A 13,904-nucleotide genomic window follows, 5' to 3' on the forward strand; every position below is an offset into this window, starting at 1 on the left:
TCAGAAAAGAAAAGGTCAGGACAAGGACATAAACACTTACTACAATGACTGCAAGTACCACCAGGAAGGCTAACAGTATGAGCTACCTAAACTTATGTGGAAACTACATACAGAATAAAGATATATGAATAGGCATCAGGGCACTCTCTCAACCCTCATTTCTGCTTTATTAACGACCACAAACATACTGCAAAGGAAAGTCGCACTGTCTATCCTGTTTGTATAGATGCATGCATGAGTAGATGCACTGTCGCTCAAATCCCCCACCCCCAGCTCTCTCGCTCTTTTCCATATATTCAACTTGAGAAACCTGGCCAGTCAACTGGCAACCAAAGAGGTCAGGAGAGACCAGGAGCTCCCTCCTTGACTCAAATTACCCTTTAATAGAAAGAATCAGCTGGGCATGATGACTCATGCCTGTAATCCCAGCACTTTGGGAGGCCAGAGCAGGACTGCCTGAACCCAGGAGGTCAAGACCAGCCTGGGTAACACAGCAAGACTCCATCTCTACAAAAAAACAGAAAAATTAGCTGGGTGCAGTGGTGCGCACCAGTAGTCCCAGCTACTTGGGAGGCTGAGATGGGAGGATAACTTAAAAAAGCCCAGGCGTTGGAGGTTACAGTGAGCTATGATCACGCCACTGTAGTCCAGCCTGCCTGGGCAACAGAGCGAGACCTGTCTCTTAAAAAATAAATCCGGCATCCCAACTGTCACAACATCTTCTGTAAAGCCTTTTTTCTCTTCGTTGAAAAAAGACAAAAGACTATCAGGCAGATTATTGAAGATTTCTCTCCAGAATGAGTCACATATGGAAAAAGAGACATATTTCTACATACATTATGCATGTAGAAACATGTATTTTCTACTAGAAAATGTGAAGTGACATGTAAGCATCTTACAAATAGGAACGCCTCTGCTTTTCATGTGGTAGAAGTTTACACATTTTATATTTTACGTGCATTTGATGAAAGTAAAAGAATAGGAAGCCAAAGAGAGTGTGTAATCTAAATATTAAGAGCTAGAAGTAATTACATTTCAATTTCCACAAGAGACTATGAGTTTCTAAATCAAATTCAAGATAAATGTAGCTTTAACAAAAAGCAGTTTCATAAGTCACACTTTAAAATTTCAGTAAATCAAGTATCCTGGCATATGGTGTATTAACAAGGTAGGAAATGACATTATAAAACATCTCAGACCCTAAAACAAACAAACAAAAATTCTCTTTTAATGTTTCACTCTAAAGACAATGCAGCATTTTAGAATCTACAATGAGATACATTCAACCTGTATATTTTGATACATAATGAGGATTTGCTACAAATAATTCTAAAAATTAAAAAATTTTCCATCAAATTACAAAGAAATGCTTAAGTTGCATGAAAACCTTTCCTACACCTTCATAAATATTGAGACTCTAGAAGAGGCAACTATTTCCTGGCAAACAGTTGAAGTTTACTCAAGAAAAATAGAGCTCAGTGAAATAAGAAAAACAAGTTGTAGTAGTCATACTTCTCTATTCCTATACTATACCAAAAATATGTTACTTAGACGGCCCCATTTATTCATCCTACTCTAATAAACACAATGCAAAACAATGGCATACTTTCCTTCTATTCCAGCTCCATCCTTCTAGATCTTTCAAGGACATCAGTAAGCCATGAGGTCTAAGAGTTAATTCCAGACTTCCTCTTAGGAATTGAGTTCTCTCTCACTGAAGAAAATTAAATTCCATCTACATAACTCCTTTAGAGGGGCCCTGAAGGGCACCAACAATTAGTTCACAGGTCAAGGGTGTTTCACACCTCCAAGTTTCCTAATCCCATGAACTGGCAGTGCCAATTCAGGCACTTGCCAAGTGCATGGGGTGGCCAATCAGCCCCCTGCATCTCTAGCATCTGCTTCTTGAGATGGTTGCATTGCCAGAATACTGTTAACCCCTCAATTATACAGGAAAGTAGTGTCAAAGCTCACAGGCCCAGAAAAAACACACAACAGTAGTGATAGCTGGAAATGTCACCACTGTACTGGCCACAACTGCTCTAAATCTAATAACACACAGTCTCTCTCTCTCTATATATATATGTAGATATATAGACATACAGATATACATGTATATATGGTATATCCTAACAGTCTCTAATTTGTACTACAAAGGCATGTTTATTAGACAGATAAACAGACATTCAAATAATCTCACCATCCATGTGATGACTTCAAGACCCTGAAATAACTGACTGACAAATCTGGCCACAACTCAAAAGCTGGGAGGAAAAAAAAAAAATCAACCTTGTTGCCAGTCTGACATCAACTACAAAAGCCTTTAGAAGCCAAACTAATTAGAGTCCCTTCAATTACATTTGCTAATTGAATGGATAAGCAAAGCCAGCATAGATCAGTGAAAGGAACACTAATTTGGGAAGCCAGAGACCCGGGTTTAGTTGCAGCTCAGCCAAGAAGTCACGGGTGATTCTGTGTAAACTATGTAACGCCTCCAGCTTCAGTTTCCAAATCTATAAAATAAAAACAGTGATTTGGATTATCTCTCAGTGTTCCCATCCCCAAAGTAAAAAGGAAACTTAGGCAGAGATACTTTTCATATTTAGTAATCTCAAGTTCTAAGAAGGTATAGTTCCCAAGAAAAAGGGCTGAGGGGACTGGAAGCACGTGCAATGATTCAGCACAAATGCACAGCATTAGCAGGACTTTCACCGTGCAGGTTTTCAACACCTCCATAACCGGGGATGGTCACTGGCCTGGCTGATTCTGGGACATGGCTCTGCTCTGATTGTCAAGGCTGCCCCAGACAGATCTGCTAATTCCAACTGCCTCACACTTATACTATTATGAATTAAAACAATTCTACTCTTCTATTATCTCAATTTTGACTATAGGAAATTGGTTTCTGTGTATACCACAACACAGTCTTTAAGATTTCTTGCAGCCAACTTATCTGAATTTAACTTTATCTGTATGCCAGTATGCATCAACGGCGGGTGTGTAATATAAAGAGCAGAGGACTGAATAAATTAAAAATCTGCTAAAATAAATTAAAGATCTGTTTAATAAAAACAAAAATCTGCTTTGCTGCATGAGGAGGGGGGTGAAGAGCCAAGAGTAATCTGAAGGGACTACACCCTCTTTTTACATATCCATTGGGAGAAGACAACTGTTACCTAGTTGCTTTACATGAAGGGAAAAATCTTGCTGCCTCTTCTAGATAAAACAGTCACGTAAGTCAAGTTCAGCACTGCTTCCAAGTAAACCAGATGGGTAACAGAAATTTACAAAGAAACAAGAAGAACTTGATCTTGTTAAACTTGCCACTCCTGTGTTTTTTAATCTTTAAAAGTACTATTTAAAAGTACTTTTTAAATACTTTAAAAGTAGAAAAGCACAATTACTTCAAAATTACACTACACTTGGAAAACTGACAAAAGTGCTTTGTGCCTACATCTTGAAACATTTGGTCAACAATGATGGAGCCCACTCAGCAAGAGGCTTTTAACGCTCTCATTTAACAAGACCTGAGTGGATGCCAGATTAGATCCCAAGAGATTTACTTAAGCAAACATGTTCAGCCTTACAACTCAGGAACAACAAAATGGTTTCCAAGTTTTTAAAGAGAAAACAAAAGAAAAGAGAATCTAATTAAGCCTAGTTCAATCAGAAAACTCACACAGAAGTGGTGCATACATCCCAGACTTTTGGCATAGATCAGGAGCATCTCCAAGGAAAATCCTAGACAATGAAAACAAAGCACAAGTCGCATGTCCTTGATGCTAAGGCCTAAGTTAAGAAGAAAAACCAGTATCTTCCGCAAAATAAAGGTGGGTCAGAAGGGGCAGTGCAGAATAGACTCAAACAGGAATGCTGCCAAATCACTTTACCGCCTAGCTTGGTTTTAATTTGTATCTTCATTCTTTCATTTAGAAATATGTCTCCGTATCACTTCTTGGCCTTTGGGCTATAATCAAGAATGAAAATATATCTATGACTCTCTTTCAACATATTCTGGACTCAATAATGCAGCCGAGACAGTGGTGTTTGAGGTGTGTTGGAGAATAAAGATTTTGGAGAAAAATGCTATAGCTACAATAACAACAGCAGCAGCAGTAATAACAACAGCAGCAGCAATAATAGCAGTAGCAGCAGCAGTAGTGGTACTTTCTATGTGCCAGGTTATTTTGGGCTAAGAGAAAGATACTCTTATCCTCATTTTATATAAGAGTAAGAAATTTAAGCAGAGAAAGGTTAAGTCATCTGAAGTCACACAGCTATCAAATGGCAGAGCTGAGATTTGAGCCCAGACAGTTTAGTTCCAAGGTTTATGTTTTTAAATCACTACATTCACAATTTATTGATTCAAAATTTCTAAAATATGAAGATCTGATCATTATTATCAGTTACATTTTTTAAAAAGATGCTAAAAGTTGAAATGATGCATCTGTTTCCAACAGAAACACGAATATAATAAAGGGATAAGCTATGACAAACCCACAGCCAACATCATAATGAATGAGCAAAAGCTAGAAGTACTCCCCTTGAAAACCGGAACCAGACAAGGATGCCCCATCTCATCACTCCTATTCAATATGGTACTTTAAGTCCTGGCCACAGCAATCAGGCAAGAAATAAAAGGCATTCAAATACAAAGAGAGGAAGTCAACCTATCCCTGTTTGCAGACATGACCCTATATCTAGAAAACCCCATAATCTCAGTCCAAATGCCCTTTAAGCTGATAAACAACTTCAGCAAAGTCCCAAGACACAAAATCAATGTGCAAAAATAAGTAACATTCCTATATACCAATAATACTCAAGCCAAGAGCCAAATCAAGAACACAATCCTACTCACAATAGACACAAAAAGAATAAAATACAGGAATACAGCTAACAAGAGAGGTGAAAGATCTCTATATCAAGAATTACAGAACACTGCTCAAAGAAATCAGAGATGACACAAATGGAAAAACATTTCATGCTCATGGATAGGAATAATGAATTTTGTTAAAATGGCCATACTGCCCAAAGCAATTTATAGATTCAATGCTATTCCTATCAAACTACCAATGACTTTCTTCACAGAATTAGAAAAAAACTATTTTAAAATTTATATGGAACCAAAAAAGGAGCTCAAATAGTCAAGGCAATCCTAAGCAAAAAGAACAAAGCTGAAGGCATCATGTTACCTGACTTCAAACTCAAACTTTTCTACAGGGTTATAGTAACCAAAATAGCATGGAACAAAACAGGCACACAGACCAATGGAACAGAAAAGGGTTCCAGAAACAATGCTGCACACCTACACCCATCTGATCTTTGGCAAAGTCAACAAAAACAAGCAATAAGGGCTCCCTATTCAATAAATGGTGCTGGAATAACTGGCTAGCCATATGCAAAAACCTGAAACTGGACCCCTCCTTACACCATACTCAAAATTCAACTCAAGATGAATTAAAGACTTAAATGTAAAACCTAAAGCTATAAAAACCCTGGAAGATAATCTAGGAAATACTGTTTCTAGACATAGGACCTGGAAAAGATTTCAAGACAAAGTTACCAAAAGCAATTGCAACAAAAACAAAAATTGATAAATGGGACCTAATTAAACTAAAGAGCTTCTTCTGCACAGCAAAAGAAACTATCAACAAAAAGTAAACAGACAACCTACAGAATGGGAGAAAATGTTTGCAAACTATGCGTCCCACAAAGGTCTACTACTCAGAATCTATAAGGAACTTAAATCAACAAGCAAAAATCAAACTGCATTAAAGAGTAGGCAAAGGACATGAACAGACACTTCTCAAAAAAAGACATACACATGGTCAACAAGCATATGAAAAAATGTGACCATACTAATCATTAGTGAAATGCAAATCAAAACCACAGTGAGATACAGTATCACACCAGTCAGAAAGGCTGTTATTAGAAAGTCAAAAAATAACATGCTGGCAAGGTTGCAGAGAAAAGGGAACATTTATACACCACTGGTGGGAATGTAAATTAGATGAGTTATTGTGGAAGCAGTGTGGTGATTTCTCAAAGAACTCAAAGCAGAATTACCATTCAACCCAGCAATCCCATTATTGGGTACATACCCAAAGGAATATAAACAGTTCACCATAAAGACACATGCACCCGTATGTTCATCACAGCACTATTCACAATAGCAAAGACATGGAATCAACCTAAATGCCCATCAATGGTAGACTGAATAAAAAAAATGTGGTACATATACACCATGAAATACTATGCAGCCATAAAAAAGAATGAGATCATGGCCTTTGCAGCAACATAGATAGAGCTGGAGGCCATTATCCTAAGCAAACTAATCCAGGGAGAGAAACCAAATACCACATGTTCTCACTTATAAGTGGGAGTTGAACACTGAGTACATATGGACACAAAGGAAGGAACAACAGACACTTGGGACTACCTGAAGGTGGAGGGAGGGAGGAGGGTGAGGATCAAAAAACTACCTGCCAGGTACTATGCTTATTACCTGGGTGGCAAAATAATCTGTACACCAAACTCCTGTGACATGCAATTTACCTATATAACAAACCTGCACATTACCACTGAACCTAAAAGTTAAAAAACATCTTCAACTGCAAGCTTCCTGCGGGGCTTGGAGGCTGCCCTACAAACACACTCATTTTCTGAGTCCATCATTCTGCCCAACTTATTTTAATAAACGCTTATATAATAATAACTTCCCTCTGATGTTTTTAAATTTAAGAAAAGGGATAAGGCCGGGTGCGGTGGCTCACACCTGTAATCCCAGCACTTTGGGAGGCCGAGGCAGGCGGATCACCTGAGGTCAGGAGTTTGAGACTAGCCTGGCCAACATGGCGAAACTCCGTCTCTACTAAAAATACAAAAATCAGCCAGGTGTGGTGGCAAGCACCTATAATCCCAGCTACTTGGGAGGCTGAGGCGAGAGAATCGCTTGAACCTGGAAGGTGGCGGTTGCAGTGAGCCGAGATTATGCCACTGCACTCCAGCCTGGGTGACAGAGCGAGACTCCGTCTCAAAAAAAAAAAAAAAAAAGGGATAAGGAAATAGAAATGTCTACATATTTTATGAAAATGACCACAACAAGTTCAACCAATTATAAATGCCCTATCAGAATAGGTTAACACTTCAAGGCATAAACAAGCTATTAAGTAGTCATGTAAAACGTATTAAACATATCAAAGTTTTTATTTCCCTAATAATCCACATACAGTCATGCAAAAGAGATACGTTCTGAGAAATGCGTTGTGAGAAAAGAAAAACAACTTGGAGCAATCTGAGCTATGTGAGGTTTGCAAAATTTATCAGGCCCAGAGAGACGTGAGCATAGGACTTTGGTCACCACCACCTTCCGTGCCCAGTGGTAATTACTTAAAGGCATTTTTGTTCCTGACTAGCTGCCTCACTTATTATGGTCATGTTCCTGAAATCTGGAATACAAAGAACAGTGTACAGCCAATTAATAATTTATGTTAACGTAAACTCTTGCTAAACAACTTAGGAACTGCCTCTTCTTTTTTCCTTAAAAACTCACCTGGGGCCAGGTGCAGTGGCTCACACCTGTAATCCCAACACTTTGGGAGGCCAAGACAGGCTGATCACTTGAGCCCAGTGGTTCAAGCCCAGCCTGAGCAACAAAGCAAAACCCTGTCTCTACAAAAATACAAAAATTGGCTGGGCATGGTGGTACACGCCTGTGGTTCCAACTACTTGGGAGACAGGGCAGGAGGATCACTTAAGTCTGGGAGGTTGAGACTGCAGTGAGCTGTGATCCCACCACTGCATTCCAGCCTGGGTGACAGAGAGAGACCCTGTCTCAAAAGAAATGAACAAACAAAATCACTTGTAACATCTGGTAATCACATATATTCAAGGCAACTTGAATTTATGCTTCCAGGTGGACATTTTCCACCTTTTGGGCTTGAATAAACTCTATACCTAATCACAGTTTCTGAATCGTTATTTAAGGTTGACAGCTGTTAGGCTATTTCATGGTGTCGAACGTCAGAGAAAGCACTTACAGACCTTCATGGTATAGTGTATTGCTTCTAGGCTACAAACCTGTACAGCAACATTACTGTACTGAATACTGTAGGCAACTGTAACATAATGTAAGAATTTGTGTATTTAATGTATCTATACATACAAAAGGTACGGTAAAAATACTCTATTACAATCCTATATGCAGTCCATGACCAAAACATCCTCATGAGGTGCATGACTACAGTTTTACTAAAACTTGAAGAAAAGCCTCCAGGGTCATAATATTCTAAAACACTTCTTCACCTGGAACTGCAGGTGGCCATCTTGCACCTTGAAGGGAGAAAGGAGCCTAAGGGAGAAAAGCAGACTCAAGAGGCAAAGAGAAAAGAAAAGAATCTGGCTGTATCTATGTCACTAAATTCAACTCTGCCAGAGGTCAGACCACTCCCCAACTCTTCGAATACATGAAACAATAAATTCTCAGTTTTTGCTTTCAAAAAAAGAAAAGCACTCCTTCAAAACATCTGATTTTCCTCCCTGCAAATCTCTCACTGAAAGAACAGTTGACATTAGAAATCAACTAGCCAGCATTTCTGCAATCTTGGCAGGGTGTTGGGGGATGGGCTTGTTTTCTTTGACTCTCACTTCATCAGCTTGACTTGATATAGTAACACAGAAGGAGGAAATGGACACCCATCCTTAAAAATGTATGAGTCAACTCAAATATACCCTGAATTTTTTAACCTTTAAACCCTTCAGGGCACTATTGTGGCAAAAAGTTTCAAGGTTTCACACATACTTTTCCATCTCATCCCAAGTTGTGTCTTGGCCTTATAGTAGTAGAATGAAATTCATTTTTTCTTTTATCCAACATTTTAAAAAACTAAACATAGCTATGAAATAAGAATGTTGACATTTTAATATATCAGAACCTATCTAATATTACTTTTTAAAGTAGTGCTCTTAGGAAATCACACTTGTTCTGATGATGTCGCCACTGTTCCAAACATTCTCTAAGCTGCCAACATAAATCATTTATCAACAAATGCTTTCATTTTCTGTTGCCCTCAGGACCAAAGCTTTTTCACCCTTTACCTTTCTCACTTCATCTGAATTTCACATTGTCCTACCTTCCACTGCTGTTAAAATCAATACTCAAAGGACCTCTTAGAGTCAAGATGCTTAAGAGAACGAGAGATGTGAGGAAGAGAGGCAAGAAGATTCTGTCTTCCAGGCTTCCTGCCGCAGTGTGAACCACACACAGAATTTTCCCCACTGTGTATTGGGGGAGGAGTGGCAACTGTACACAAGAAGCTAAGTCTTTGCTATTCACTAATCTGGGAGGAGCACTGACCCAGAACCCACCTTCTTTCCTTCTTTACAACCAGTGACATATTGCAAGGAAGAAGAAAAAGGAAAACCCAGTAACTGAGTCTGTGTCCTGGAACCCTCAAATTTTTATGCAGGAATCTTGGAGACCTTGTCCTTCATGACTTTCATTTCAGACTACAAAGATAATACAATCTTTGTTGGGTGAGTAAAGATTATATGCAATCTTTACTGTAATTAATCCTGTTTATATTAATAGGGAATTAATCCTGTAATTCCCTATCAGAAATGAAATGACCCTTAGGAGTTGCTTATTTTTTTCTACCTCAAAAATTGCCTTAGCACTTAATTATAGTCAAATTACAATTTTAGTAGAAACTTCCTTGCAGTATTAGTTGGTCTTGCCACCTAAGACATATCCAACACCTTGTCACATCCAACTCAACCTGTTTTATTCCCCAAGAGCATTAGGTAAACTACTAGACATATGGTAGTTACTCAAGCTATCTCTGATGACCTAAAGTAACAGTCTTCAGCAAAGACTGAGGCTCCACTTCTTGAGGAAATTGCTCCTTTGTCTTCATTCTTAATCTGGATAAATCCTATTTGTTATTTTGCTGTCTGCCTAAATATCTAGTCTTTAGAGAGAATTCCCCTAACCACCCTCTCACCTAATGTAACACAGATTTTTATTAAAAACTAATGTGACCTTTTACTTTTTCTTTAGACTTATCACAGTTTGGAATCACATATTTGTGTGATTTGACAATCTAACACCCCCTATTGGTCCCTAAAGGCAAGGACTGTGACTATCTTGTTCTGAGCTGTATTCCCAGTGCCTGGCACATAGAAAGTTCTCGAGAAACATCTGTTAAATTAGTGACTTAATGAAGGTCCTATCCCCCGTTTTGCTAAGGTAGTCTACAGTAGCCTTAACCCATAGTGATTAGAGCAATAAAAAGTAACTTTTCTTCATAGAAGAGAATATCTGATACTACCATTTGAATGGAGAACATGAGAAAAGGAACAGCTGTGTACAGCAGAGATGAAACTAAGGCATACAGAAACTAATTTATAGTTAACATTAACATACAGTGATTAATATGTGCCAAATGCTATTTTAAGCTCCATACATAATTAACTCACTTAATCCCTGTAACAACTCTATGAAAACAGTATGATTAATCTTCATACATGTGGAAACAAGGGTATAGAGACACTGAAAAACTTGCCCAAGATTGCACAGATACTAAGTGGTAAAAAAAGATTCAAAACCCACACATTTTGTAGATTCCCAATGTTTGCTGCATTAGTTTTCCATAGCTGCTGCAACAAGTTACCACAAGCACAGTCGCTTAAAACAGAAATTTACTCTCTCACAGCTCTGGAGGTCAAAAGTCTGAAATCAAGGTGTCAAGAGAGACACGCTCCCCACAAAGGCTCTAGGGGAGGATCCGTCTTTGCCTTTTCCAGCTTCTGATGGCTCCTGATATTCCTTGGTTGGCAGCAGCGAAACTCTAATGTCTGCTTCCATCTTCACATGGCATTCCCCTCTGTGTCTCTGTGTCTTCTTTTCTGTCTCTGGTAAGGACACCTGTCATTAGCTTTAGGGTCCACCCTAAATCCAGGATGATCTCTCTTAACTTACTTAGATCGTCAAAGACCCTGCTTCCAAAAACGTCACATTCACAGGTACTAGCAGTTAGAACTTGAATATATCTTTTTTAATAGCTTCACTGACATATCATTTGCATACAATTCACCCATTTAAAGTGTACCAAAGGCCCTGTTAACATATTCACAGACATATGCAACCATGATGACAATCAATTTCAGAAACTTTTCAAGAAGAAACCTGGCCGGGCCTGGTGGCTCACGCCTGTAATCCCAGCACTTTGGGAGGCCGAGGTGGGCAGATCACGAGGGTCAAGAGATCGAGACCATCCTGGCCAACATGGTGAAACCCCATCTCTACTAAAAATACAAAAAAATTGGCCAGGTACGGTGGCTCACACCTATAATCTCAGCACTTTGGGAGGCCAAGGTGGGTGGATCACCTGAGGTCGAGTTCGAGACCAGCCTAGCCAGTATGGTGAAACCCCATCTCTACTAAAAATACAAAAATTAGACGGGTGTGGTGACATGTGTCTGTAATCCTAGCTACTCAGGAGTCTAAGACAGGAGAATTGCTTGAACCCGGGAGGCAGAGGTTGCAGTGAGCCAAGATTGCGCCACCGCACTCCAGCCTGGGCAACAGAGCAAGACGCCATCTCAAAAAAAAAAAAAAAATTAGCTGGGCGTGGTGGGGCGTGCCTGTAGTCACTGCTACTCGGGAGGCTGAGGCAGGAGAATCACTTAAACCCGGGAGGCGGAGGTTGCAGTAAGCTGAGATCGCACCACTGCACTCCAGTCTGGTGAGAGTGAGACTCCATTTCAAAAAAAACAAAGAACAAGAAGCCTTATAGGCATTAGCTATCATGCCTCTATGCCCAACTTTCCCTCTTCCCCAGTGCTAAACAACCACTAATCTACTTTGTGTCTCTATACAGACTTCCTTATTCTGGACTTTCCTGGGAAGTCTATAGTATGTGGTCTTTTATGACTGGCTTCCTTCACGCAACATGTTTTCAAGGTTCATCAATGTTGCAGCAAATATTAGTACTTCATTTCTTTTTATTACTGAATAATCATCCATTGTATGGATATAACACATTTTGTTTGGACATTCTATCCACTGATAGATTTTTGGGTTGTTTCCACTTTTTCGTGATTATGAATAATGTTGCTGAATACACATTTCCATGTGGATACAAATTTCTCATTTCTCTTGAGTATATAGCTAGGTGTGAAATTCCTGGGTCATGGCATAATTCTAATGCTTAATTGTTTGAGGAACTCCCAAACTCTTTCCCAAAGTGGCTGTACCATTTTACATTTCTACTAGCAGTATATGAGGGCTCCAATTTTTCTACAACCTCACAAACACATTTTGCTATCTAACTTTTTAATCTAGATTCTAGTGGGTGTGTCTCATGGTTTTAATTACTTTTTTTTTTTTTTGAGACAGACTCTTACTCTGTCACCCAGGCTGGAGTGCAGTGGTGGCAATGTCGGCTCACTGCAACGTCCACCTCCTGGGTTCAAGCAATTCTCCCACCTCAGCCTCCTGAGTAGGTGGGATTATAGATGCGCACCATCACGCTTGGCTAATTGTTTTTGTATTTTTAGTAGAGACGGGGTTTCACCATGTTGGCCAGGCTGGTCTTGAACTCCTGACCTCAAGTGATCCACCTGCCTCGGCCTCCCAAAGTGTTGGGATTACAGGCGTGAGCCACCTCACCCAGCTGTTCTGATTACGTTTCTATGATGCCTAATGATGTTGAGCATCTTTTCACGTGTTTACTGGCCATTCATATATCTTCCTGGGAGAAATGTCTATTCAAATCCTTTGCCTATTTAATTGAGTTACTTGTCTTATGTTTCCGTTGTAAGACTTCTTCATATATTATAGATACAAATTCCTTTATCAGATACATGATTTGCAAATATTTTATCACATTCTGTGAATTGTTTTTCACTTTCTTGATGATGTTCTTTGGAGAACAAGTTTTTAATTTTGATAAAGTCCAATTTACCTATTTGTAATTTTGTTGCTCATGCTCTTGATGTCATATCTAAGAATCCTTCGCCAAATCCAAAGTCATAAAGATTTACCTCTGTGTTTTCTCCTAACAATTTTATAGGACGTCATTGGGGGTTGGGGAGGTGGGCCACTATTCAACCCACTAAACAACCCATACAATAGATAATTATTATTATATTCTAACTCCATGGGTACAGAACCACACAAGAGAAGGGGCAAGGGAGACAAATGATCAGTGGCTTGACTGATCTAGGCACTTTATTTTCCAGCAATCTAGTTTATAAATAGGTTAACAGGTAGCTACATTTCAGAATCATCAACAGCGATGTCACACACACACACACACACACACACACACTCAAAAACGTCTTTCACGTTAATTTCACTAATTAGTGACTATACATCACATAATTAAAAGAACCAAAACTCCAAAGTCAAAGACCTTTGTTTAGACACTGGCTCTTGCTATTCATTCACTGCACAGTGGTAACTCTTCCTCTGAGAGGTATCCATTCCAAGACTCGCAGTGGATGTCTGAAACCACAGACAGTACCAAATCCTATAACATAGTCTATATGTTTATAGAACATAGTCTATATGTTTCACTTCATGTTCTATATGTTTATAGAACATAGTCTATATAAATATACAGACTATGTTTTCCTTTTTTTTTTTTCCTTTTTAAGGCAAGGTCTCACTCCATCACCGAGGCTGCAGCGCACAGCTCACTGCAGCCTCAACCTCCTAGGCTCAAGTAATCCTCCCACCTCAGCCTCCCAAGTAGCTGGGACTACAGGCACACACAACCACGCTCAGCTAATTTTTTTTTTTTTTTTTCTGAGACAGAGTCTCCCTCCGTCATCCAGGCTGGACCAGAGTGGTGCAATCTCGGCTCATTGCAACCTCCGCCTCCCGGGCTCAAGTGATTCTC

General features: G+C 39.3%; 1 protein-coding gene across 2 annotated transcripts in view; it reads right to left on the minus strand.

Annotated features, from left to right (window-relative positions):
- HIBADH (3-hydroxyisobutyrate dehydrogenase) overlaps positions 1-13,904 on the minus strand; it is a 316,476-nt gene that overhangs the window by 111,267 nt on the left and 191,305 nt on the right. The window lies entirely within an intron of this gene.

The sequence above is a fragment of the Macaca thibetana genome, chromosome 3 (genome assembly GCF_024542745.1).
Source record: "Macaca thibetana thibetana isolate TM-01 chromosome 3, ASM2454274v1, whole genome shotgun sequence".
Classification (NCBI taxonomy): domain Eukaryota; kingdom Metazoa; phylum Chordata; class Mammalia; order Primates; family Cercopithecidae; genus Macaca; species Macaca thibetana.